We start from the raw sequence: 25,337 nt of genomic DNA, 5'->3' as shown, positions 1-25,337 counted from the left end.
AGCACCTTTCGGAGCATGTCACCCATATTTGGGGTGTAACACTTACCATGCTCCTATTCCCCAACCTCCCGCCACCAGCGCTCCTCTCCATGACAGTGGGCTTCTTCCCTCACCCGCTGTCACAATTTAAAAACAGTGTGGCCCTTCAGGGCTCCACCCACATGTCCACGTCATTCATTCAGTTTCCTTGAATGAACGGACTACAAGTATTGTCAGCCATTGTGGCTGACAGGTTGTAGTTCTCAATGAGCTGCGAGGACACTGATGAGCACTCTTGTAGTTCATTGATTCTTCCTGCAGTGTAGGAACTTTCTGACATATGGGAGTACGGGCAGACAGCTTATTGTGGGTCTGCAGGATCCGGGCATTGCACCCACAATCTGCTGATCACAGGTGCAATACTTTACAGAATGTAATGTACAAAAATAGTAAATGCACATTTTTGTTGGCTGCAAAAAAAAAAAACGTGCATTTTTAATTTTTTATTTTTTTTTTACAAAAGGTGAGCTTATCCTTTAACCACTTGGTAACCGTGATATAGCCAAATGACGGCTACAGCGCGGTTACCTAATTCTGGGAGGGTGTCTTATGACGTCCTCCCAGAATGTGCCCCCCGCGCACCATCAGGGGCACGCACCCGGCGATCTCCGTGATCGCTGTGTCCTACGGAGACAGCTGATCACATGATGAGGTAAAAGGCCAATCACAGCAGCCTTTTCCCACATGATCAGCTGCGTCCAATGACACAACAGTTCACTGTGTAAATACAGTTGTCTGTTATCGGCAGCATTTTCCTCACACTGTCACAGCGTGCAGAAAGTACTGCCGATAACTGGCAGCTGTCACAGAGGAGATCGGCAATGATCATCAGGGCACTGATGATCAGTGCCCTTCAGTACCACCCAGCAGGGCCCCCATCAGTACCGTCCATCAATGCCACCCATTCAGCTTCGGCAGTCAGGGCTGGTTGTCCGTGTCGCCCATCAGCGCCGCCTATCAGTGCCCATCATTGCTGCATATGTTGCTCTTCTTTTGTTTATAGTGCCAAAAATAAAACACCCAACTGCGATTAAATACCACAAAAAAAAATCTCTGTGTGTGAAAAATATTATAAAAATGTCATATGTGTACAATGTTGCATGACTGTGCAATTGTCATTCAATGTGAGACAGCGCTGAAAATTGGCCGGGGCACAAAGGGGGTATAAGTGCCCGGTAGATAGGTGGTTAAACTTGCAGGTTTCTGAGTGTAGACTTCAATCCTCCTTTAAATTGTAATGTAAAATAAATGCACCCTAAAGACAACGGAAATATGAGAGCTGCTCATAAGAAGTCAAGTGTTCAGAATTACAAATCAAACTGATTGTATTCCTGTCCATGGTAGAATATGTGGGCAGTGCTGGGGTTGATGCTCTTCCAAATAACTGATATGTTTATTTTTGTTGTCAAAGTGCAAACTGAATGACTGTAAAGAGAAAGTTCTCTGGAGCAATTGTCGTCCCCAAGAATCTGTCCAAGGGAACGTCTGACTTGCTGGTGCTGTTCACGCTGGACCACAACTAGGATGTGTTCAAGGTAAGTTTGTTGATGTGTTTGGATCGTGGCGTACCGGTGTCCTGACTGCAAGTGTTTTGGGTTTGTTCTGTGACTCAGTAGCAAGTGCAGTAACCACCCCAACAAAATGTTATTGAATGACAGATTCTTGGATTAGAATCAACTTCCATTTTACTCTTGGCTGAAAATAATCAGTGGCTGTAGGGCCAGTTATCGGTGGGGGGTGGGGAAATACCAGTGTCAGTGTTAAACCGCTGCAAAAGGATTGTGGTGCATAATTCCAATGGGTTACATTTAGGAAGGCTTAATTGGGAGAATCCTGTCATTAAGTGTTCTTGCATGGCAACCACTTACTGTTATCTCACATATATATTCCTATTATTATTGCCAAATTTACCACCCTAACTCCTCCCGCAGTTTTTACACTACATAGACAGTAATATACCGAAACGTGCGGATTGTTCCCGATTGGTGTGCTATTACTTTGTGGAACGTTTCGCCGAATGGTTCACGAAATATCAGCGTTTTTGTGGTGAAATTGGTCCCATAGGAATGAATGGCGGAATGTTGAAAACTAGAGTGGGAGCTGACAAAAGCTAGAGTGTGAGCTGAAAAATCAGGACATGATTTGTAAACTGCCATCACTCCCTCATTTTCAAGCCCACCTACACAAATCTTATATCAAAACGTTCAGCTATCCCTGCTGCCACTAAAAATGTCCACGGCTAGGCCATAGTCCTGATAGTCTTCACAATATGACCATTTGTTTGCAACTCACGCCGCCCATTGACATTCATTGAAACTGCACTCTAGCCACCTCAAATTTGAAGGGCAATTTCTAAACTGCGACTGTGCCTTCATTTTTAATATTTCAGAGACATACTATGCAACAAAATGTAGGGCTGGGTCTTGTGATTCTCACAATATAAAGCTCTTCAGATTTATCATTTTTAAACTACAATCTTTTGAAGAGGCCAACCGCCAGTGAAGTGAGCAAGTTGGAGCAGTTTTTTAACCGCTCTTCTCTGGCCTTGCTGTAGAGTGAGTTGCCATAGGAACCCACTCCACCCAGTTACACCGCCCACTCCAGTTATAGACTACTGGTGGAGGCAAGAACACTTCACACAATTTCCCCAGAAATTGTAGCTTTTCTAGTTATAAGCTGGTGTTCTGTCATACAATGGACTAGATATATGATATTCCTACTGTTATATTTGTGTTTTATCCTAGACCTTCGGTTATATTATTACACTGAGGATCTCAGGGGTGGAGAGGCTATTTATTAGGAAAAAGTGGATCAGGTGTTTCCTGGTAGGAGGAGCCTATCTCTCATGTGAAGCTGTCCTAGAAGATTCCTGGAAATAGTTAACAGGTAAATAACTGTGTTTTTTTCTCTTTGTGAATGAGCCCTAATTTGGTCTAAGCTGCAGATGAGTATGATCTATTATAGGGCAAGTGCTGATGTAATTGTTAGGCTACTTTCACACCAGCATTCCAATCAGGTCCACTTGTCAGTTTTTCAGGCAGACCTGGTTGGAAGGTCCATGGAGCCCTATGGACAGGCAGATGTAATTGGGCTTGTGTCTCTTTACATCCACCTACCGCCATCCAGGTCCAGAAAGCAAAAAAACAGAAAAGAAATGCATAATTTTTCATTTTTGTTGACTGGATGGGAGGTACAGGAGAGCCCATTTACACCTGGCCACCCATAGAGCTGACGGGTCTGCCTGTGTCCACAGAAACTGTAAGGGCACGGATGTGACCGGTCACACACTGAAACATTATTACTCCTGCAGGTCACAAAAATAGTAATGCTAAGGCTCCTTTCACACAGAGGAAAGTCCACTGCGATCTGTGAGCAGATACCCTGCTGATCGGAGCCAAACGGTTTGAAAGGTGCCTTATTAGGGGTGTTTATTTTTTTTTACCTGCTGGAGTTTTAATGTGTTTCGGTGCAGTAGTTGCCACAAATCTGCAGCTTTTCTCCTGTGCTTTAAGGAAATGTTCTTCATTTGTTGTCATTTTATGCGTGTTAGTACTTGTTTATTTCTGGTTCTGTAAGCTCAGAAATGATGATTTTTACTACTGTGAGGATGCCCCAAACCTGCCAGCAGTAAGCCTTCTATACAAAAGTGAAAACAATGGAGTCCAATGGCATTGATATTTGTATGCATGTTTTGAGTAAGAAACAAATGTGAAAGTACCTAAAGTAAAAAAAAAAACACAATTGTGTTGGAACACAATTCCTATCCACAAGCCCACTCTTTGTAGGATCCATTCACACCATCGACATTTTGCATCACACCGTTTACTTGTTTTACTTCAAAGGATAAGCTGCTCTTTGTAAAAAAAAAAGAAAAGAAAGGAAAGTTTTTGAAGGTAAAAATGTTTTTTTTTTATTTATTTTTTTTGTGCAACCTGGGTGCAATATTAGGCTCCTGCAGAATGTCAGTGTTGCTATCACCACGTACTGGGAGGAGCAGTGAACTACCTAGAGCCGTGGTTGAGGACTATAAGCCGTCAGCTGCAAAAGCTGTTGGTACTTGTAGTTTTCCCGTTCACAAAATTCTGTGAATGGATGACACGGCTGGGTGGACGGAGCGCCGCAAGGCCGTGTTTATTTAAAATGGTGGGTGTGGGGAGAAGATCAGCAGCATGCTGACACAATGAGGATTGGGGGGGGCCTTGTTGCTGCTGCAAAAGTAACTTGTTACATGTTACACCTTGAATACGGGTATAACACGTAACGTTACAAAAGGTGAACTTGTCCTTTAATAAAATTTCACAAAATAACATTTCATTCAGTGCATTGGTGTGAACCGGACTCACAGGAAATGGGCAAATAGGCTCCTGAGCACCTTCTAGTAAATGTGATTTTTCTTTTTTTGTTATGACTTCATATTCACAGCATCTGGAACACCTGGGCCGGACCAGAAAATGACAGATGTAGTGCCATGAAGTACGACCAGGGCACAGGCTGTTGGCAGGGTCCCAACCGGTCCACATTGGTGAGTGTCACTAGGGATGACCGATGGGAATAACATGTTGGATTGCGGGGCATTGCCTGCTGTGACCAAAGTGCAGGGTATGGCTTCATTACAGGATAACGAGACACCTAGAAGGTCACATACACCATATATCTTATGCCTACTCTGCACAGCTATGTAACAGCATTGCAGTCACTTTATAAATACAGCTACATAGCAGTTTTGTAGTCTCCATAAAAGTGCATCTGTACACATACAGCCACGTGGAAGGATTGTACTCGGAATCTTTGGGAACGTGTGAGGAGGCGTGTTTCCCCCTGTATGTTGCACCGTAGCAATCGTGATGAGGTGTTTGATCAGACTAAGACATGCAAATGCCGTCATTTTTCTCCCTTCTGCAGGTGAAATTGTTCTGTGGTAAAGAAACAGTCATCATGTCCACGTCGGAGCCAAGTCGTTGTGAATACCTCATGGAATTCTACACTCCGGCCTCCTGTCAGCAGCCCGCTGGGATTCCCCAACCAGAGGAACATGAGGAGCTGTGACCTCATCAGTCCTATAGGTGCCGTACTGTTCTGAGTGGGAGTGTGAGCGGGGAAAAAGTGTTTTAGGCTCAATACCCACAATAAAATGGTATATGTTGGTTGTAGTGCAGTGCATTGCGGTCTGCTGTACAATGTAAGGGTGTGCCATTCATAATCCATACACCCCAATGTGCTGCACATAGAGCAGGTATATTAGAAAAAACGCATTGGTGGAAGGTCCTTCTATTCATGTCGGTAAACGTCCCTGCTGTTTTGGTCCTGCGGCACTTGTATTTTTCTTGGTCTTGAATTAGTTGGCAAATACAGTATCTCCCAGAAGTAAGTACACCCCTCACATTTTTGTAAATATTTTATTCTATCTTTTCATGTGACAACACTGCAGAAATGACACTTTGCTACAATGTGACGTAGTCAGTGTACAGCTTGTATAACATGTAAATGTACTGTCCACTCAAAATAACTCAACACACAGCCATTAATGTCTAAATCGCTGGCAACAAAAGTGAGTCCACCCCTAAGTGACAAGGTCCAATTAGCCATTTTCACTCCCCAGTGTCATGTGACTCATTAGTGTTACAAGGTCTCAGGTGTGAAAGGGGAGCAGGTGTGTTACATTTGGTGTTATCGCTCCCACTCTCTCATACTGGTCACTGGAAGTTCAACATGGCACCTCATGGCAAAGAACTCTGAGGATCTGAAAAAAAGAATTGTTGCTCCACATAAAGATGGCCTAGGCTATAAGAAGATTACAAACATAAATCACGTGATAGTGCCACTTCAAATCTCATAAATGTACAAACGCATAAATATATAAGTCCAATATGAATAATTCAGTGATGCAACATACACATGCAATGTGCAATTGGTGCTCAATCGTGTAAGTGCCAACACACTTTTCCACTCCAGCTGCGTGTGTATGTGTATGTTGCATCACTGAATTATTCATATTGGACTTATATATTTCTGCGTTTGTACATTTATGAGATTTGAAGTGGCACTATCACGTGATTTATGTTTGTTATCTTTATTCCAATATTATTTGCTGGCACTTGTGTGGGGCACTAAGATGATTTGGTCACTTTAAGATGTGTCATATTTTTCACATTTCATATGTTTTCATTTTTTAATTTTTTTTCCATGTTTTCAATATCATTATTTCACATGTAGGTGTGTTTGGCATTTTTAGCCCATGTAGCAATATTTATAGTGATTCAGTTTATTAGCGCTGCACTATTGTTTAATATTTATTCTGCACTGGTTGGGTATCAGTTTGAGTGTAAGCAGCTGATAGGTAGGGTTTGGGGTCCATTACAGCGCAGGAGGAATTTTTTATCAAACAATTGTCTAGGCTATAAGAAGATTGCCAAGACCCTGAACCTGAGCTGCAGCACGGTGGCCAAGACCATACAGCGGTTTAACAGGACAGATTCCACTCCGAACAGGCCTCGCCATGGTCAACCAAAGAGGTTGAGTGCACGTGCTCAGCGTCATATCAAGATGTTGTCTTTGAGAAATAGATGTATGAGTGCTGCCAGCATTGCTGCAGAGGTTGAATGGGAAGGGGGTCAGCCAGTCAGTGCTCAGACCATACGCCACACACTGCATCAAATTGGTCTGCATGGCTGTCGTCCCAGAAGAAAGCCTCTTCTAAAGATGATGCACAAGAAAGTCTGCAAACAGTTTGCTGAAGACAAGCAGACTAAGGACATGGATTATTGGAACCACGTCCTGTGGTCTGATGACAACAAGATCAACTGATTTGGTTCAGGTGGTGTCAAGCGTGTGTGGAGGCAACCAGGTGAGGAGTACAAAGACAAGTGTGTCTTGCCTACAGTCAAGCATGGTGGTGGGAATGTCATGGTCTGGGGCTGCATGAGTGCTGCCGGTACTGGGGAGCTACAGTTCATTGAGGGAACCATGAATGCCAACATGTACTGTGATATACTGAAGCAGAGCATGATCCCTTCCCTTTGGAGTCTGGGCCGCAGGGCAGTATTCCAACATACCGACCCCAAACACCGCTCCAAGACGACCACTGCCTTGCTAAAGAAGCTGAGGGTAAAGGTGATGGACTGGCCAAGCATGTCTCCAGACCTAAACCCTATTGAGCATCTGTGGGGCATCCTCAAACGGAAGGTGGAGGAACGCAAGATCTCTAACATCCACCAGCTTTGTGATGTCGTCATGGAGGAGTGGAAGAGGACTCCAGTGGCAACCTGTGAAGCTCTGGTGAACTCCATACCCAAGAGGGTTAAGGCAGTGCTTGATAATAATGGTGTCCACACAAAGTATTGACACTTTGGGCCCAATTTGGACCTTGTCATTTAGGGGTGGACTCACTTTTGTTGCCAGCGGTTTAGACATTAATGGCAGTGTGTTGAGTTATTCTGAAGGGACAGCAGATTTACATGTTATACAAGCTGTACACTCACTACGTCACATTGTAGAAAAGTGTCATTTCTTCAGTGTTGTCACATGAAAAGATAGAATCAAATATTTACAGAAATGTGAGGGGTGTACTCACTTCTGTGAGATACTGTATATATCCTTAACTTCCCCCTCTGTGGAGAACAGGGTGGCAGCAGGACTGTTTTACAGCTGCTGCAAAGCTTAGTGCGCTGTGTTCAGAGAATTCAGTGATAGTATTGTACCCAGTGTAGGCGCAGACTCTCCCACAATTACACACTCCGTGGTCATTTTTGTGGTTTTAATACAAACGCTAATAATAAGAGCTTTAGTAAAATTAATGCAAGGCTAAGACTAATTTTTTCTAAACAAAAGAAAAAAAGTATATGTACTGTGGCTGGTCGGCAACCTGTTATGAAGTTCTTTAAGATATGCTCAGTGAGGCAAAACAATACCTTTTTGGGTGCAGAAAAGCAAATGTAAAGGAAGGGTTCTTTTTAACTCCTTTGCCCTGAGGTTTATGTTCTTACTGTGAGACTGTCACTTGTGGCATATAAATTAGAAGCATTTTGTGGGTACAAGGACTGTGCCATATGTGTACAGTGTACTGTATACTGGGACTAGGCTCAGGTTCTTTTCATCCTGCTTTAAGCCATTTCCACTGCTAGGCACAACCTGACCGTGACAACCAATTGCAATGGTGTGCTACATGCACTGCTGGACTTATTTTCTGTTCAATCCCAGCTTTCCTCAGCTGGATCTGAAGATTGAAAAACGCTGGCATAATACAGCCACATGGAGTTGTAGGGAGCTAAGAGAGGATTGGATAAAATGTGTGTAAACATTATGCCCCCGACTTTTTTTTTTTTTTTTTTTACTGCACCCCCAGACCAGACAAACTAAATCCGGCCCTGCCAGGAAAGAATGTGATTATTATTATTATTATTATACAGGATTTATATAGTGCCAACAGTTTGCTCAGCACTTTACAATATAACGGGAGACAATACAGCAACAATACAGTTCAATACAAGAGGGATAGGAGGGCCTTATCCTTGGAGCTTACAATCTAGGAGGGAGGGGCTAGTGGTACAAAAGGTAGTAACTTTGGGGGATGAACTGGTTGGAAGAGTAGAAGATTCCAGTATTATTTGAGGGAAGGATAGGCTTCCCTGAAGAGATAGGTTTGCAGAGTAGGCGATAGTCTGATAAATTGGGGTAGAGAGTTCCAGAGGATGGGGAAGCTCTGGAGAAGTCCTGGAGACGAGCATGGGAGGAGGAGACAAGGGAGCTAGAGAGTAGGAGGTCTTGTGAGGAGCAGGGAGTACGGTTTGGGTGATATTTAGAGACAAGATTGGTGATGTCATTTGAGGCAGAGTTATAAATGGCTTTATACATTATTGTTAATGTTTTGAATTTTATCCGTTGGGCAACGTTAAGCCAGTGGAGGGATTGGCAGAGAGGGGTGACAGATACAGAACGTTAGTAAGGTGGATGAGTCTGGCAGCAGCATTCATGATAGACTGAAGAGGGGATAGCCTGTGATGAGGTAGGCCAATGAGGAGGGAGTTACAATAGTCAAGGCCAGATATAACAAGGGAGTGGATAAGTTGCTTAGTGGTTTCTGAGGTTAGGAACGGGCGTATCTTGGGGATGTTGTGGAGGTGAAGTCTACAAGATTTGGACAGTGACTGGACTTGGGGCTGAAAGGACAGATGGGAGTCTAGGATTACACCTAGTACCCTGGCATGAGGGGAGGGAATGATGCTTGTGTTATTGATCTTGGTGGAGCACAGGGGAGGCATGCAGGGTCTTTTAGATCCTGGATGTCTCAAAATAGAGAATCTGTCACCCAAAATCATCACATAGGGGACTTTTTGTCCCCTATGTGATTTAACAAAAAAAAAAAAAATGTATTTCTTAAAAATGTAAGTTACACCCTAGCATATAATGCCCCTCACCCCCACATATGTACGCACACACAAATGTAAAAGCATGCGCTGGGGCGCCTACACATCAAAACGTCAAGTGCGATACACATGTTCTATATCGCCGTGCACACCAGAATGAGAGCGATAATTCTAGTACCAGTCCTCCTATGTAACGCTAAACTGATGACCTATAAGGAGCTTTAAAAGCGTCACCTATAGAAAATATAGGGAACTGAAGTTTGGGACCTTTTTCACGCGTGCATTCAAATTTAAGGTTTGACATGTTGGATATCTGTTTACTCGATGCAATCTCATCTTTTATATTTTACAAGAAAATCTGATAATTTATTGCGTTTTGTGCCCTGAAATTAAATTAAGTGGATTTTTTACTGAAATTTTAAGTTTCATAGATCTTTGTGATAATATCATGTGACATATAAAATTGGAACTGCTGCCATTTTATTTTCTAGGGTCTCTGCTTTCACAAAATATATAATGTTTAAGAGTTTTGTGTAATCAGGCCTTAAATGATTTTTTAAATGTGCACAAAAAACGCAAAAATGGCTCTGGCAGTGAAAGTGATAAAGGATAAGTCCAACACTCCCATTTTCTGAGGAGCAGCCAATCAGTGCTCATTACACTGCAAGGTCTCTTCCCTCCCTGCTAGTCCCCGGGTACGGTGCCGGAGACAGGCAGGGAGGGGAGGAGGAGATATAGAGTGCAATGTTAAAAATATTAAACGTTTAATTCGCCATAAAGTCCCTTTTTTTTTTTTTTTTTTTTTTTTTTTTTTTAAAAGCCCCAGACAGTCCATAAAGCACCTCAGATTTAAATAGTGTTTTGGTTAAAATATATTTATTTTTTAGTCAGGACAAGTAGACCTGGAGACCGATTTAGTCCCTGAACAAATAGTTTTTTCAAAAATTTCCACACCCGTTTCTGCCCAGGTACGGGCAGACAGCTTATTGTGAGCCTGCTGGAACCTGGCATTGCACCCACAATCTGATGATCACAGGTGCAATACTTTACAGAATGCAATGTAAAATAATAATAAATGCACATTTTTGGTGCTTGCAAAAAACACGTGCATTTATTATTTTTTTTTTTTTACAATAGGTGAACTTATCCTTTAAACTTGCAGGTTTCTGAGTGTAGACTTCGATCCTTCTTTAAATTGTAATGTAAAATAAATGCACCCAAATACATCCTAAAGACAATGGAAATATGAAAACTGTTCATAAGAAGTCAAGTGTTTGGAATTTTAAATCAAACTGATTGTATTCCTGTCCATGGTAGAATATGAGGGCAGTGCTGGGGTTGATGCTCTTCCAGATAACTAATATGTTTATTTTTGTTGTCAAAGTGAAAACGGAATGACTGTAAAGAGAAAGTTCTCTGGAGCAATTGTCGTCCCCAAGAATCTGTCCAAGGGAACGTCTGACTTGCTGGTGCTTTTCACGCTGGACCACAACTAGGATGTGTTCAAGGTAAGTTTGTTGATATGTTTGGATCGTGGTGTACCGGTGTCCTGACTGCAAGTGTTGTGGATTTATTCTGTGACTCAATAGCTAGTGCAGTAACCACCCCAACAAAATGTTATTGAATGACAGATTCTCTGATTATTATTATTATTATACAGGATTTATATAGTGCCAACAGTTTGCGCAGCGCTATACAAAATGAAGGTTGACATTACAGTTACAATACAATTTGTAACTGTAATGACAACAGTGCAAATTGTACTGATAATCAGAGAGTGAATTAGGAGCATTGTGGCATCATTTTGTTAATAAGGGGCGTATTCTGGAGATGTTGCGGAGGTTGAGGCGGCATGATTTGGACAGGGATTGGATGTGGGCCTGACAGGATATTTCAGAATCCAGGGTTACCCCTAGCACTTTGGCATTCAGGGATGGGTTGATAGTGGTGCTATTGATCCTGACTGAGAAATGGTTTTGGATAGGTTGAGTTTTAGGAAGTGGTGTGACATCCAGTCTGATTTGTCTCTGATATGTCTGTTAGTAAATCGTTAATACGTGAGGGAATTGAGGTGGTGAGCTGAGGAGTAGAGAGGTAGATTTGTGTGTCATCAGCATAGACATGGTATTGGAAACCATGGGAAGCTATCAGCTGACCCAAGGAAGAAGTGTAGATCGAGATTAGGAGAGGTCCAAGGACAGAACCTTGGGGGACCCCGACAGTGAGAGGAGTAGGAGAGGAGAAAGTATAGTTGTAAGTGACACTGAAGGTGCGGTGAGATAGGTAAGATTTGAACCAACGGAGAGTACAGTCACCAAGACCAAGTAAATAGAGTTTTTTTGAGGAGGAGGGGGTGGCCAACTGTGTCAAAGGCAGCACAGAGGTCCTAGAGCAAGAGTACGGAATAGTGACCATTGGTTTTCGCGGTTAGTAAGTCGTTTGTGAGTTTTAGGAGAGCAGTTTCTGTGGAGTGTTGTGGGTGAAATCCAGACTGAAGGGGAACGAGAAGGTTATTCTCAATAAGGTGGCAGCTCAGCTGGTTGTAGACTAGACATTCAAGGAGTTTGGAGGCAAAAGGGAGTAAGCAGATGGGTCTTAGGTTGCTAAGATTGCTGGGGTTCAGTGAGGCCTTTTTAAGTATGGGGGCGACTAGCACATGTTTTAGAGAGTTGGGGAAGATGCCAGTAGAAAGGGAGAGACTGACGATACGAGTTAAAGAGTGAAGAATAGAGCCAGAGGATGACCGAAGTATTTGCAAGGGAACAGGGTCCAGGGGGCAGGTGGTTAGGTAGGCTTTAGAAACGTTTACCAACCTCCTCTATAGTAGCTGGGTTAACCAAGGGAAGTATAGATTGTGCAGGTAGACAAGGAGTGTAGGGTGAGGGAGATATCTGTACAGTAGAGATCTCGTCACTAATTGTATCAATCTTATTTTTGAAGTGATTAGCGATTTCCTGGGCAGTGAGTGAGTTAGCGGCTGGAGGTAAAGGATGAAGTAGAGTTAAATGGAGAAAAGAGTTGATGGGGATTGCGTGAGAGGGTGTTAATGAGAGTGATAAAATAGGTCTGTTTGGCAGTGTGGAGACAGGAATTGTATTTTTGAAAGGCAGATTTATATTGATTGAAGTCTTGCTGGGGCTTAGTCGTATGCCATAAACGCTCAAGAGCATGGCTACATTTTTTGAGGCATCTGGTATTGTCTTTTTGCCAGGGCTGTAGCGGTTAGGGCTTAGGTCTGTGTGTAGTGAGGGGGGCCAATGTGTCCACAGTGGATGACAGTGAACTGTTGTAGACAGAAGTGGCCAGGTTGGGACAGGACAGGGCTGAGATTTTGTCATAGAGACAATCTGTTGCCGAAAAAAAGAAGAGAAGGGTTAAGATAACGAAGGTTTCTACCGGTAACTGGTAGTTGGAAGCCAAGGAGAGAGTGAGGCTAATAACGGAGTGATCAGAGATCGGAAAAAAGTTGGTGAGGTTGCAAAGAGTGCTGTCAGGAATGGACTTGCCAATAGTGGTGGGACTCACCTGCCTTGTGGGCTGCAGTACCAGGGCTGGCCAGCGGGTGCTCTCAACAACCAGAGGTTCACTTCGGCAATTAGCCATCACCTGGGGCTGATTGCAGGTGGTGTATTTAAGGGATGGCCAGACCTGCAGTCTGTGCCTTGGTGTGTGTTTTTCCATGGGCCCCTGTATCTTGTAACCTGCATTCCTGTTCCTGTTTCTGCCTGACTTGTTGCCGACCCTGCCTAATCCTGACTTCTGCTGACTTCTCCTGTTTGATCCCTGGCTTGTGACCCTGACCATTCTCTGCCTGACCCCCTGTACCTACCTGTCCGTTAGTTGCTGTACCCGGCTCGTGACCTGACTACTCTCCGCCTGCTCCTCCTGTACCTACCTGCCCGATAGTTATCGACACGGCCTGCCTGGCTACGTTGTGCTCTATATGTGTATGTACCTGTGTATCTATATCAGTTTAGGTTTGGGTTTGTTTTACCTTGTTGTATGAATTTGTGTTAGCTTGGTGTTTGGTGCACTGCGTTTATATTTGTATTGTTAGTCTTAATAAATTGTCTTATTTATACCATATCTGAAGCCTGCGTTTCCCTGTGTCAGTCCACACACTTCTGGTCACACCCGCATCCCTGACAAGTGCATAGGTAGGAGAATACAAGGTTGAGGCAGTTCCCATTAGAGTGAGTAGAAGCATGTGTCCATTGTTTTAGTCAATAGAAGTGGTTAGGCTCAGAAGTTTAGAGGTAGCAGGAGTTTTAAGATAAGCAGGGATGTTTAAGTCACCAAGAATGATTGTGGGAATTTGAGAAGAGAAAAAGTAAGGCAGCCAGGCAGAGAAGTCAACAAGGAAGCGTGATACCGGTTCAGGAGGCTGATAGATCACAGCAATTCTTAAAGAAATTGGAGAGAATAGACGTATACAGTGAACTTCAAATGAGGAGAGGGAGGTCCTGAAAAGTGCTTTGAGGGGATAGGAGGATTCCAACTCCACCTCCTTTCCATCCACTAGACCTGTAAGAGTGAGTCCAGAGGAGACCACCATGGGAAAGGGCAGCAGGAGAGGGAAAGTCAGATTCATGAAGCCAGGTTTCTGTAGTTGAAGGAAAACCGAGGGCTGGGCCCACAGATTCAGAGGGTACACGATGCCACAATTACGTTTACTGAAGAGTTATAGTGATCATGTAGTTGAGCATACGTAAACAGAATGATAACAGCGCATAACCATACAGTAAGAATAATACTGTCTAACACTAACCCCGTACTTGCGGACTTTTCCCCAATGTCCAGAAAGCAGCCTGGCTGCGCCTGAATGTTCCTGAGCAAGATATAACGTTGGGGTGCACCCTAAGTATTGCGCAATACTATTTGTAATCCAAAGGAAAGTGGAGTATGTCTCTTGTAACTTTCTGGTATATATAAAATGTCACTGACCACGTGTGGTGCGATGTGCTGCGGCAAAGCCGCACTTACGGTTCCCTGCCAGGCTCTTGGTGTTTTCTCCTGACCCACTCCGGAACCAGACCACACAGTCACTTGTTTCCTGGCCTCGTTGTGGATCTTCCTTAGGTGCCCTTGCCAGATTCCACTGTGAGCCGTAAATCCTCTTCCAGGCCCCACACAGATTCTCCAGACGTCCTCAGCATCCAAAAGCCAGACCCAGACTCCACTTCCTCCTCAGAGTTTGTGATGCAGTAAGTCATTTCTTAATTGCACCCTCAAACCTGCATTTACAGTTCACTATGACCCTTCTGAGGGTCCTACTCGGCCCCTAAATTAGTATTCATGAAACTTTATAGGGTAAATAAGCATTTATCTTGTCTTAGCAAAAGTCACTACAAAATCGATTCTTGTACTTTGCTGCCATCTACTGACCAAAGAGCATATTACAGGCACAATATAGTTTAACATTAGATGTCAGTATTCATCCATGCGTCACACCCTTACATAGTTGCAAGTAGGTTAAAGGAGTTAGTGATTCAAAGGTCATGGACAGAAGTGAGTTTGTTACAGACAGAGCAGACATTCCAAAGGGCACAGGAAAAGGGGAGGCTGGTTCTAGAAAGAAGAGGAATAGTAACCAGATTGTGTGGATTGCGGCCGCAGTTCGAGGATAAGGTGTGTTGGTCAAATGAGAAAGATGGTGGCCCAGGATTTGGGAAATGTCTCCCAGATGTTAGGAGATGCAGAAGGGTGAGAGAGGTAATATGGGAGTGTGACTTATATGGAGGGACAGGTCCCAGTGTCCTGGAGGTTTTATTAGGATGTGAGTTCAGAATTAGCAGGAGTTGATGAGTACAGTAATAAGGTGAAGGTAGGAGTGAGGGTGATATATATGAGTTGTGGGGTGGAGAAGAGGGGTGTAGGAGAGAGAGTTTGAAGAGAGAGGATACAACTGTGAGAAGGAGGAGTAGGGAGTGCATGTTACAGAGTGGTGAGATGAAGAAGCAGACTGGGTAAGAGATGAAAGAGTGGAAGAGGAAACAGGTCACCTGTAGTCTGTTTAGTATTTGAAGTCGTCTGCTGTGGTTTTGCTGAAGTGCAGAGCCAAAGTGCAATGCTCAATACTTAATCCAAGATGATAGTTGCCAATGCTACCCATGGCTGTGCTGCCTCTGGCTGTGCCTCCCCTAAGGAAGGTCTAAATTTTTACTGAGTTGGGTGGGGGTATTGCCAATTAATCAATGAGGAATGCATAGGAGAGACACATGGCTAGCAGGGCAAATTTCTCACACCAAAGGAGGACAAAAAGACTGCAGGAGGGCAGAGTTGTAAAGATTAGGATCAACTCATAAATTTGGGTAAGACAATAAGAGCAAAATAAACACCACAGTAATATGGACAGAGTTAGAGCTCGTTCACACTTGACTTATCTCTAACTCTTGCCAAACGCTCCTATAGTGTTTGACAGGCATTTGGGAAGCGTTTTTGAGGCATTTACCAAGCATTAAAACCGCACCACAAACACCTATAATGAAGTTTAATGGTATTAATGCTCCACAAACGCCCAGGCGTTTGAGGAGCGTCACCATAGACTTGAATGGGAGGTTTCAACTCCTCCTGACTCAACATGAGGCGTCAGTTTTGCGGCGACGCAACGCTTCAGTGTGAACAGCACTGTGTGCTGCCATGTGCAGAATATTCATAGGTGTTTGAGAAACGTTAAAAACACTTCCCAAACGCCTGTCTGACGCCTGCTGACAAAGCTAGTGTGAACGTAGCCGTAAAGATTTGGGAAGCAGTAAGAATTACCAAGAACATTGATAGCCATGAATCGGCTTCAGTTAGAGGTGGATTTTAAAAGCAGTATAGATTACCATATAGCAGTGCAGGGTGAATTCGCATTCATACATGGCATGGGCGATAGTACAGATGGATATTGCTTGCAGACATTTACCATATAGCAGTGCAGGGTGAATTCGCATTCATACATGGCATGGGCGATAGTACAGATGGATATTGCTTGCAGACATTTACCATATTGCAGTGCAGGGTGAATTCGCATTCATACATGGCATGGGCGATGATACTTCTATTTTGCTCCTGACTAAAAATAAGCAGTGGCTGTAGGGCCAGTTATTGGGGAGGGTGGGGAAATAACAGGGATTGTCAGTGTTTCAGTGTTAAAACCCTGCAAAAGGATTGTGGTGCAGAATTCCAATGGGTTACATTTAAGAAGACTTAATTGGGAGAATCCTGTCATTTCCAGTTGCTTTATGATGTTGAGTGAGTGTGCCCTGATCTCCCAACCTACAGTCAGTTGGGCAGGTTAGAAGTCCCAGTTGTTAAGTCTTTACCTGCTCAAATATTACTTTATCCTGTGAATTGTTGAACACATTTAAGTGCTTTCCAATTCGTCCATCACTACTCCCTAGACCAGTGGTCTCCAAACTGCTGCTCGAGGGCCATATCCAGTCCTTTACTTGCCTTTATCTAGCCCTTTGGACTTCCAAATTATTATGCAAATGATATTTTTCTCATTTACCTAAATAATTGATGTAAATAACAGTCGGCATAATTCTCATGTTATCAACTATTAAGAGTACAATTCAAATTTGATTGAACAAACCTCCTAATGATAACAGGATTTTTTTGAAACCTAAAACACTTACAATGCGCTGTTCCAAATTATTCCGCACAGTAAGTTTCAAAACACTTTATAGGTTGTAAAGAACTGAAAATTGTAATTTCTTGTGTTTGCAGCATATTTACTGAAATCAAAAGCTATTTCAATCAAACTTTTAACAACATTTTAACAGGTCACGTTACATTTTAACATGGGACCCTTTATTTGATAGCAGCTTTACAAGTCTTGCATCCATTGAACTTGTGAGTTTTTGGACAGTTTCTGCTTGAATTTGTTTGCAAGATGTCAGAATAGCCTCCCAGAGCTACTGTTTGGATGTAAACTGCCTCCCACCCTCATAGATCTTTTGCTTGAGGATGCTCCAAAGGTTCTCTTTTACAAAAAGCTTTATTGAAAAATAAGCAAAGATGAACAGACAATCGTAACAAAAATTCAATGACCAACATTTACATAGTACAATAAATGAAGGGAAGCTGGTGCAAGGCATGCATCAATAAAGGCAAAATCGGAAAAGTTTACATAGGTGCCCGGAGGGAGGGGATGGGGAGGGAGGTTGGGAGAGAACGGGCAACAGACCTTTGTGGGCAATGATAATGTAAACTCCAAAGGGAAGTATTGCTATATCAACATTATAATAAACAGGAAAGGCCCGAGAAAAGGCCGCATCAAAAAACAGCACATATTCATGACCTAGAATTTAAAAAGAAATCTAGATTGCATAAATAGCCTTACGAATGCAGCGTAGAGAACAGGAGGTACAATCCGTAAATTATGTTTAAGAGCAGAGTAAACAGAAGAGTAGAAAAAGACAAATAGTAGAGAGACATGGACAACACACACAGACACACAACAAAAAAAAAAAAAAAAAAAAAAGGGGGGGAGAGGGAGGGGCCCCGGGGGGATCACAGCAGAATCCATCCTCATATCGATAGAAGGGACTGGTCGAATCTCGAGGGCTGGGCTACGTCCAGCCAGGGACGCCATATCTGCAGAAATTTTGTATGGGTATCCAATAATATGGCCGTCAGTTTTTCATTGACCATTATGAAGTTCATCCGGTTTTTGACAGCCTCAAAGCTAAGAACAGGAGTCTTCCAAGCCCTCGCAATCGTCAACTTAGTTGCCATAAATAAATGTGATGCCAGTTGCCGTTCAGAGCGGAGAAGGCCCTCTGGTGGTTTAAATAGAAGCGCTTCATATGGATTACGCTTAATGTCTGTATGAAGAATAGTGCGGAGGAGGGCATACACCCTAATCCACAACCTGCTTACCTTAGGACAAGTCCACCAGATATGTGCCATGGTACCTAATTGCTGACATCCCCGAAAACAAACCGGGGAATAGGTAGGAATAAAACTAGCTAGACGGGCAGGCGTATAATACCATCGGTATAGAATTTTGTAGGCATTCTCAAGAATAATAACATTCCTGGAACACTTAGATAATGTTTGGGTCATGAGCTGCCAGTCTTGTTGATCCAGGGTTCCCCCTAATTCCGACTGCCAACGCTGATGGTAGGAACGAACCGGAGGGGTTCTATATGACATAATGGAAGAATAAATCAGGGAGATCAGACCTGGAGCATGAGGTCTATGTCTACACTGGCTTTCAAAAGGGGATAAACGGTAAGGTCCTGGATGCGTACGTATTAGAGTATGAATAAAGTGACGAAGTTGAAGATAACCAAAATGTTCTCGGAGGGGAATGTTATAAGAAGAACGCAAAGTGTCAAAGGTAATTATTCTGGTGGGGGATAGGAGTGAATGAATATCATAAAAACCATGTGTCTGCCACCAGACAAACTGTCTAGGGTTATCCTTACCCGGAGGGAATAATGGGTTATGCAATAGACGTAGCAGAGGCAGATGAGGAGAGATAAGGCCAGCGGAGTATTTTATAGAATCCCAAAGACGAAGCGAAAGTGTCAGCGTTGGGCTAAGATTAGATGGACGCTGAGCATTAGGGAGCCAGGGCAAGGAGGGGAGCGGTATCGGGTGAGAGTCCATCATATCTACTACAGCCCACAGGGGGAAATGGTGAGAAGCATGAATATGAGCTAAAGGGGCAATGTTAGCCGCCAAATAATAGGACTGGAGATTTGGAACAGATAACCCGCCCGCATTCCGCCGCGCAAATAAAATGTGCTTGCTAATTCTAGGTCGAGAGGAGCCCCAAATAAAGGACAAAAGTTTTCGCTGATGTATACGCAATATATGCGAAGGTACTGAAACTGGCAGAACACGAAATAGGTATAATAGTTTAGGAAGGTAGGTCATACGGATTGCATTAATTCTGCCAAACCATGATAACGGGAAATGGGACCAAGAGGACAAAAGCTCAGTCAACTCATGAAAAACAGTGGGAAAGTTAGCCTGATACAGTCCATCATATGTCGGGGTAAGCTTAATTCCTAGATATGGTAAGGCCGAAAGCCATTGGAAGGGGAACGTTTGCTTCAAAGTAGTCAGAAGTGATGGTGGGAGGGTAACTGACATAGCTCTTGATTTAGCTGGATTGACGTGTAAACCTGAGAGGGTGGCAAAAGAATCAAGAACTGCTAGTAAATTAGGCAAAGTAATCCCCGGATTCGAGATTGACAATAATATGTCATCCGCAAACAACGATAATTTATGTTGGGAGCCCGCCACATCGATTCCCTTAATATCAGGATGTACACGGATTGCTTCTGCCAACGGTTCCAGGGCTAAGATAAAAAGTAAAGGGGAAAGCGGGCAGCCCTGCCTAGTACCTCTAGCAACCGAGAACGTAGAAGACTCAAATCCGTAGTATCTAAGCTTCGCTTGAGGGGATGTATATAGTGAAGAGATCCATCGCAAGAAGGAAGGACCGAAGCCAAAACGATGGAGGACCGACAGGAGATACGGTCAGGATAAAGTGTCAAAAGCCTTGTTGATGTCCAAGGATAAGAGCATCATATCGATTTTACGAGTATGGGCCAAATGTTGCAATTGTAAAATACGTCTAATGGCATCTCCGGCCTGCCTATGGGGAACAAATCCCACCTGATCCTTTTTAATCAGACGAGAAAGGAAGGAATTCAATCGAGTAGCCAAAATCTTAGTAAGAATCTTCATATCGATATTGGTAAGAGAGATAGGCCTATAATTAGCCCAGGAAGAATGATCTCGGTCCGGTTTAGGGATCATAACTACATTAGCAGTTAAAGAGTCCGGGGAAAAATTTGAACCTCCCTTCACCGCATTAAACATAGCGGCAAGGTGGGGAGCGAGCACATCAGCCAATTTCTTATAATATAGTGCCGTGTATCCATCAGGACCTGGGCGTTTGCCTGTTTTCAGTTCCGCTATACTTTGCAAAACTTCAGATACTTGGATATTGCGATCCATCAGATCCTTATGGGCCGGTGTTAAAGTAGGTAATGACAAACTAGATAAGAAGTCAGAAATAGACTGAGGGTCAGCCCGGGTGGGATCAGAGTAAAGTTTAGCTAGTCTGTGCCGGAACTCCTCTAAAACCGTTACTGGGTTGCTCGTAAGGGTATTGTGACGAGTACGTAAAGATATCGGTTTAGGGTGTTGCGCAAAAGAACGCAATCTACGGGCCAACATAGAGTCTGGTTTGTTAGCTTTGCAATACCACTTCTGGCGAGTCCAACGTAAGGAGCGCTCAGCCTCATCTGTTAAACACAGATCCAACTCCAAAGGTTCTCAATAGGATTGAGGTCAGGGGAGGATGGAGGCCACACCATGACTTTCTCTCCTTTTATCCCCATAGCAGCCATTGATGCAGAGGTATTCTTTGCAGCATGAGATGGTGCATTGTCATGCATGAAGATGATTTTATTACGGAAAGCATAGTTCTTCCTTCTGTACCAGGGAAGAAAGTGGTCAGTCATAAACTCCACATACTTTGCAGAGGTCATTTTTACACCTTTGGGGACCCTAAAGGCGCCGACTAGCTCTGTTCCCATGATTCCGGCCCAAAACATGACTCCACCACCGCCTTGCTGACGTCGCAGCCTTGTTGGAACAGGGTGGCCGTCCACCAACCATCCACTACTCCATCCATTTGGACCATCCAGGGTTGCACGACACTCATCAGTGAACAGGACTGTTTGAAAATTAGTCTTCATGCATTTTTCTGCCCAATGCAGCTGTTTCTGCTTGTGAGCATTGGTTAGTGGTGGCCGAATAGAAGGTTTATGCACAGTTGCAAGACTCTGGAGGACTCTACACCTTGTTGTCCGTGGGACTCCAGAGGCACAAGCAGCTTCAAATATCTGTTTGCTGCTATGTAATGGTATTTTAGCAGCTGCTCTCTTGATCCGATGCATGGATCTGGCAGAAATCTTCCTCAATGTGCCTTTATCTGCACGAACCCGTCTGTGCTCTGAATCAGCCACAAATCTCTTAATAGTGCGATGATCACGCTTAAGTTTTCGTGAAATATCGAAAGTTTTGATACCTTGTCCAAGGCATTGAACTATTTCACTCTTTTTGGCAGCAGAGAGATCCTTTTTCTTCCCCATATTGCTTGAAAACGGTGCTCTGCTTAATAATGTGGAACGCCCTCCTTCAGTAGTGTTTCCTTAAATTGGGCTCACCTGCTAATCCGAGGTGTCCGAGATTGTGTTCAGTGATCAAAAGAGCCCTGACACACAATGCCATCCATGAGTTAAACTGAAAAACAAAATATTTAATCTTTGTGACACTTAAATAGAATTTGCATAATAATTTGGAACAGGGTGTATTCCTCCCTCTGACCAACAATGAGGTATTATTCCTCCCATCAGTGATGGACTATTCCTTTCACTGACACCAGCTATGTTTTTTGTGTTAAGTGTTAAGCTAAGTGTTTTTTTTTTTTTTTTTTTTTTTTTTTAAGATTCCTGGAAGTTTGCAGGAATGGTCAGTGATAAGCTGGTGGTTACTCGGCAGGGAAGAGACCCAGACAGACACAGGTGGATATACCGTATTTTTTGCTCCATAAGATGCACCTAGGTTTTAGAGGAGGAAAACAAGAAAAAAAATATTTTGACCCAATGGACTGCAGACATAATACAGGAGATGACCAGAGACTGCGGACATACTACAGGAGATGACCAGAGACTGCGGACATAGTACAGGAGATGACCAGAGACTGCGGACATAGTACAGGAGATGACCAGAGACTGCGGACAAACTACAGGAGATGACCAGAGACTGCGGACATACTACAGGAGATGACCGGTGACTGCAGACACAGTACAGGAGATGACCAGAGACTGCAGACACAGTACAGGAGATGACCAGTGACTGCGGACACAGTACAGGAAATGACCAGAGACTGCAGACACAGTACAGGAGATGACCAGAGACTGCGAACACAGTAGAGGGGATGATCAGAGACTGCGGTCACAGTACAGGGGATGAGCAGAGACTGCGGTCACAGTACAGGGGATGAGCAGAGACTGCGGTCACAGTACAGGGGATGAGCAGAGACTGCGGTCACAGTACAGGGGATGAGCAGAGACTGCGGTCACAGTACAGGGGATGAGCAGAGACTGCGGTCACAGTACAGGGGATGAGCAGAGACTGCGGTCACAGTACAGGGGATGAGCAGAGACTGCTGACACGGTACAGGGGATGAGCAGAGACTGCGGACACGGTACAGGGGATGAGCAGAGACTGCGGACACGGTACAGGGGATGAGCAGAGACTGCGGACACGGTACAGGGGATGAGCAGAGACTGCGGACCTTTGGGGAGGGAGGGGTAGCAGGTACCCACTCCCACTTGCACTGAGTTGTCCTCCCTCCCCGTCTTCTGGGACACTGACAGGTCCCAGAAGACTGCTGGACCACTCACAGAGAGCAACACTTCTCATGCATGCGCAGTGGGCACCCGGCTGTCACAGCCTGGTGCCCACACTAAAGATGCCGGTGCTGGGAGAGAAGACTGTAGAGCTCTGGACCAAGGAACAGGTAAGGGCTCTGCTGCAGAGAAGAGCCGAGTGGCCGGCCAGGTATTCTGACACGGCGGCAGCAGGAATACCAGACCGGCTGCTCCATATTCGCTCCATAAGATGCACAGACATTTTTCTCCATTTTTTTTTTTTGGGGGGGTAATGCATCTTATGGAGCAAAAAATACGGTATATCAAATGTCTTTTTCCAGCCAATTGCTTTTCCGGGGGGTTTCACATTGTTTCTAATATATGGGTAAATTTAAGAGCTGTTTTGAAAGATGGATGGGTCCCTATTCAACTGTGCATTTCCTAGCCCCGTGGAAGACCACGCTTTTAGGATGGTCTAATATTTAATAAAATACAGCCTGTGAATTGCCCAGGGAGCAGCATTAACATTGTGGCTTGTAGTACATCCATAATTTTATACTAATAAGCTGTGTATTGGGTCTGTGCACAGGATGGGTCTCTCCACGGTGTTTGGGTGACAGGTTCTCTTTGATAAAATTCAACCTTCATTCTTCCTTGCAAAGTAAACGCATGAAGGTTAAATTAATCTGCACATTCAGGATAAAGCGACAGGTTCACCATAATGCCAACCTCCACAAATGCAAATACTTTCCTGGTTTTTGCTCCTCAGCCAATCTGTAAGGTTGGAAATGAAAGTAAAGCCCCGAAGGAGTGGTGTTTGTGAAGTCATGCTGGTGCTTGTTGAAGGGGGGGAATTGTTGGGAAAGGGTGAGGGATTACAGGAAACATTGATTTTCTCTTTTTTTAATCAACATACAGGATAAATTTAAAGTGATGTAAGGTTGTACTTTTTTTTAAGGCAAACCGCTCCAATCCTCTTCTTTTTTGTGTCATGTCCTCCTGCAGTCAATTCAATTTGTTCATTCTTCTTCTCTTTTCCAACAGATGGAGCGCAAGACTCCATGTCACTACCTGGGAACCATGAATGCTGTGCCCAGTGGGATGAAGCTCCATGACCTCAGAATCCCCATCCTCCTTCCCTCCTGATCACTGCAGTAAAAGTCGCCAACAGACTCATTCCATCCATCCATCCATCCTGCATTGCTGCTCTGTGCACCTTCATGTACGTAGTCATGATTTCTGTGTGCAGTGTTTAATTTTATTAAATTTAGACCTTTCCCACTGGCTGCTGTAGTTTTTCTTCTAGTTTGTGGTGAACAAACAAAATGCTATTCGTGTTAGCTACAATAGACTTGCTCAGTATCTAAACCAGCGGTCACTAAATGGCGGACCACAGTCCGAGAACGGCCCCAAAATGCTCCCTTCTGGACCGCCAGCCTGCAATGACAGATCTGCCGCTGAGCAGGGCGGTCCTCACAGCAACATGACATCACGTGTGTGCGCCCCGCCCCTTGCAGCTCACTGTCTCTCCGGCTCCCTCTCCCTGCCTGTACACAAGCATTCTTCAGCAAGGATCCTGACACAGCTCCTGTCTGCCCTTAAGGTAGGGTGTAGTCTTACAGGGGCACTCTGATGGGCACATTTAATGTTAGAGTCATGCTGATGGGCACATTTAATGTTAAGGTGCACTGTGATGGACACAACATAGAATGTGCCCATCAGAGTGCCCCTTACTATAAATGTGCCCATCAGAGTGTCCCTTAATATAAATGTACCCATCAGAGTGCCCCTTACTATAAATGTGCCCATCAGAGTGCCCCTTACTATAAATGTGCCCATCAGAGTGCCCCTTACTATAAATGTGCCCATCAGAGTGCCCCTTACTATAAATGTGCCCATCAGAGTGCCCCTTACTATAAATGTGCCCATCAGAGTGCCCCTTACTATAAATGTGCCCATCAGAGTGCCCCTTATTTTATGTTAAGGGTGCACTCTGACGGCCCCATGTTATGTTAAGGGGGCACTCTGATGGCCCCATGTTATGTTAAGGGGGCACTCTGACGGGCCCATGTTATGTTAAGGGGGCACTCTGACGGGCACATACTGTGGAAAGGGGCACTCTGATGGGGAATATGATTTAAAGGGGTACTCTGAGTGAAAGGGGGCACTCTGACGGGAATACCTGATGTAAGGTGGCACTGTGATGGGGACACCTGTTGTAAAGGGGGCACTCTGATGGGCACACCTGATGTGATGGGAATACATGATGTAAAGTTGCACTCTGATGGAGACACTTAGTGTAAGGGGGTGCACTGATGGGCACACTCTATTTGGACCTCGGCCAGAAGAAAATTTTAGTGACCGGACTTCTTGAATTTTAATTCAATACCCCTGATCTAAAAAACTGTTATTGATCATCCTAAATTGGTGTAGTGACTCCTCCTGGCTAGAAAAGGAAAAACCTCCAGCACAGAGGTGGGCTGATATTACCCCAGGGTGGATCCATGGCCGCAGTGGAGAGTTACAGTGATGAAGGGCACCTAGC

General features: G+C 44.1%; 1 long non-coding RNA gene across 2 annotated transcripts in view; it reads left to right on the top strand.

Moving 5' to 3' along the window:
* LOC149443745 (uncharacterized) overlaps positions 1–24,076 on the top strand; it is a 32,144-nt gene extending 8,068 nt beyond the window's left edge. For both annotated transcript variants that reach the window (XR_016306622.1, XR_016306623.1), the window contains exons 2-7: positions 1,451–1,574; positions 2,784–2,925; positions 4,462–4,561; positions 4,942–5,102; positions 10,786–10,909; positions 23,837–24,076. This is a non-coding gene — a long non-coding RNA (uncharacterized LOC149443745). The remainder of the gene's footprint in view (positions 1–1,450; positions 1,575–2,783; positions 2,926–4,461; positions 4,562–4,941; positions 5,103–10,785; positions 10,910–23,836) is intronic.
* The last annotated feature ends 1,261 nt before the right edge of the window (positions 24,077–25,337 follow it).

Source organism: Staurois parvus, unplaced genomic scaffold, assembly GCF_062004578.1.
Source record: "Staurois parvus isolate SC_StPar_1 unplaced genomic scaffold, SC_StPar_1.0 ptg000833l, whole genome shotgun sequence".
In the NCBI taxonomy this organism is placed as follows: domain Eukaryota; kingdom Metazoa; phylum Chordata; class Amphibia; order Anura; family Ranidae; genus Staurois; species Staurois parvus.
This window is presented reverse-complemented; position numbering and strand designations above follow the sequence as displayed.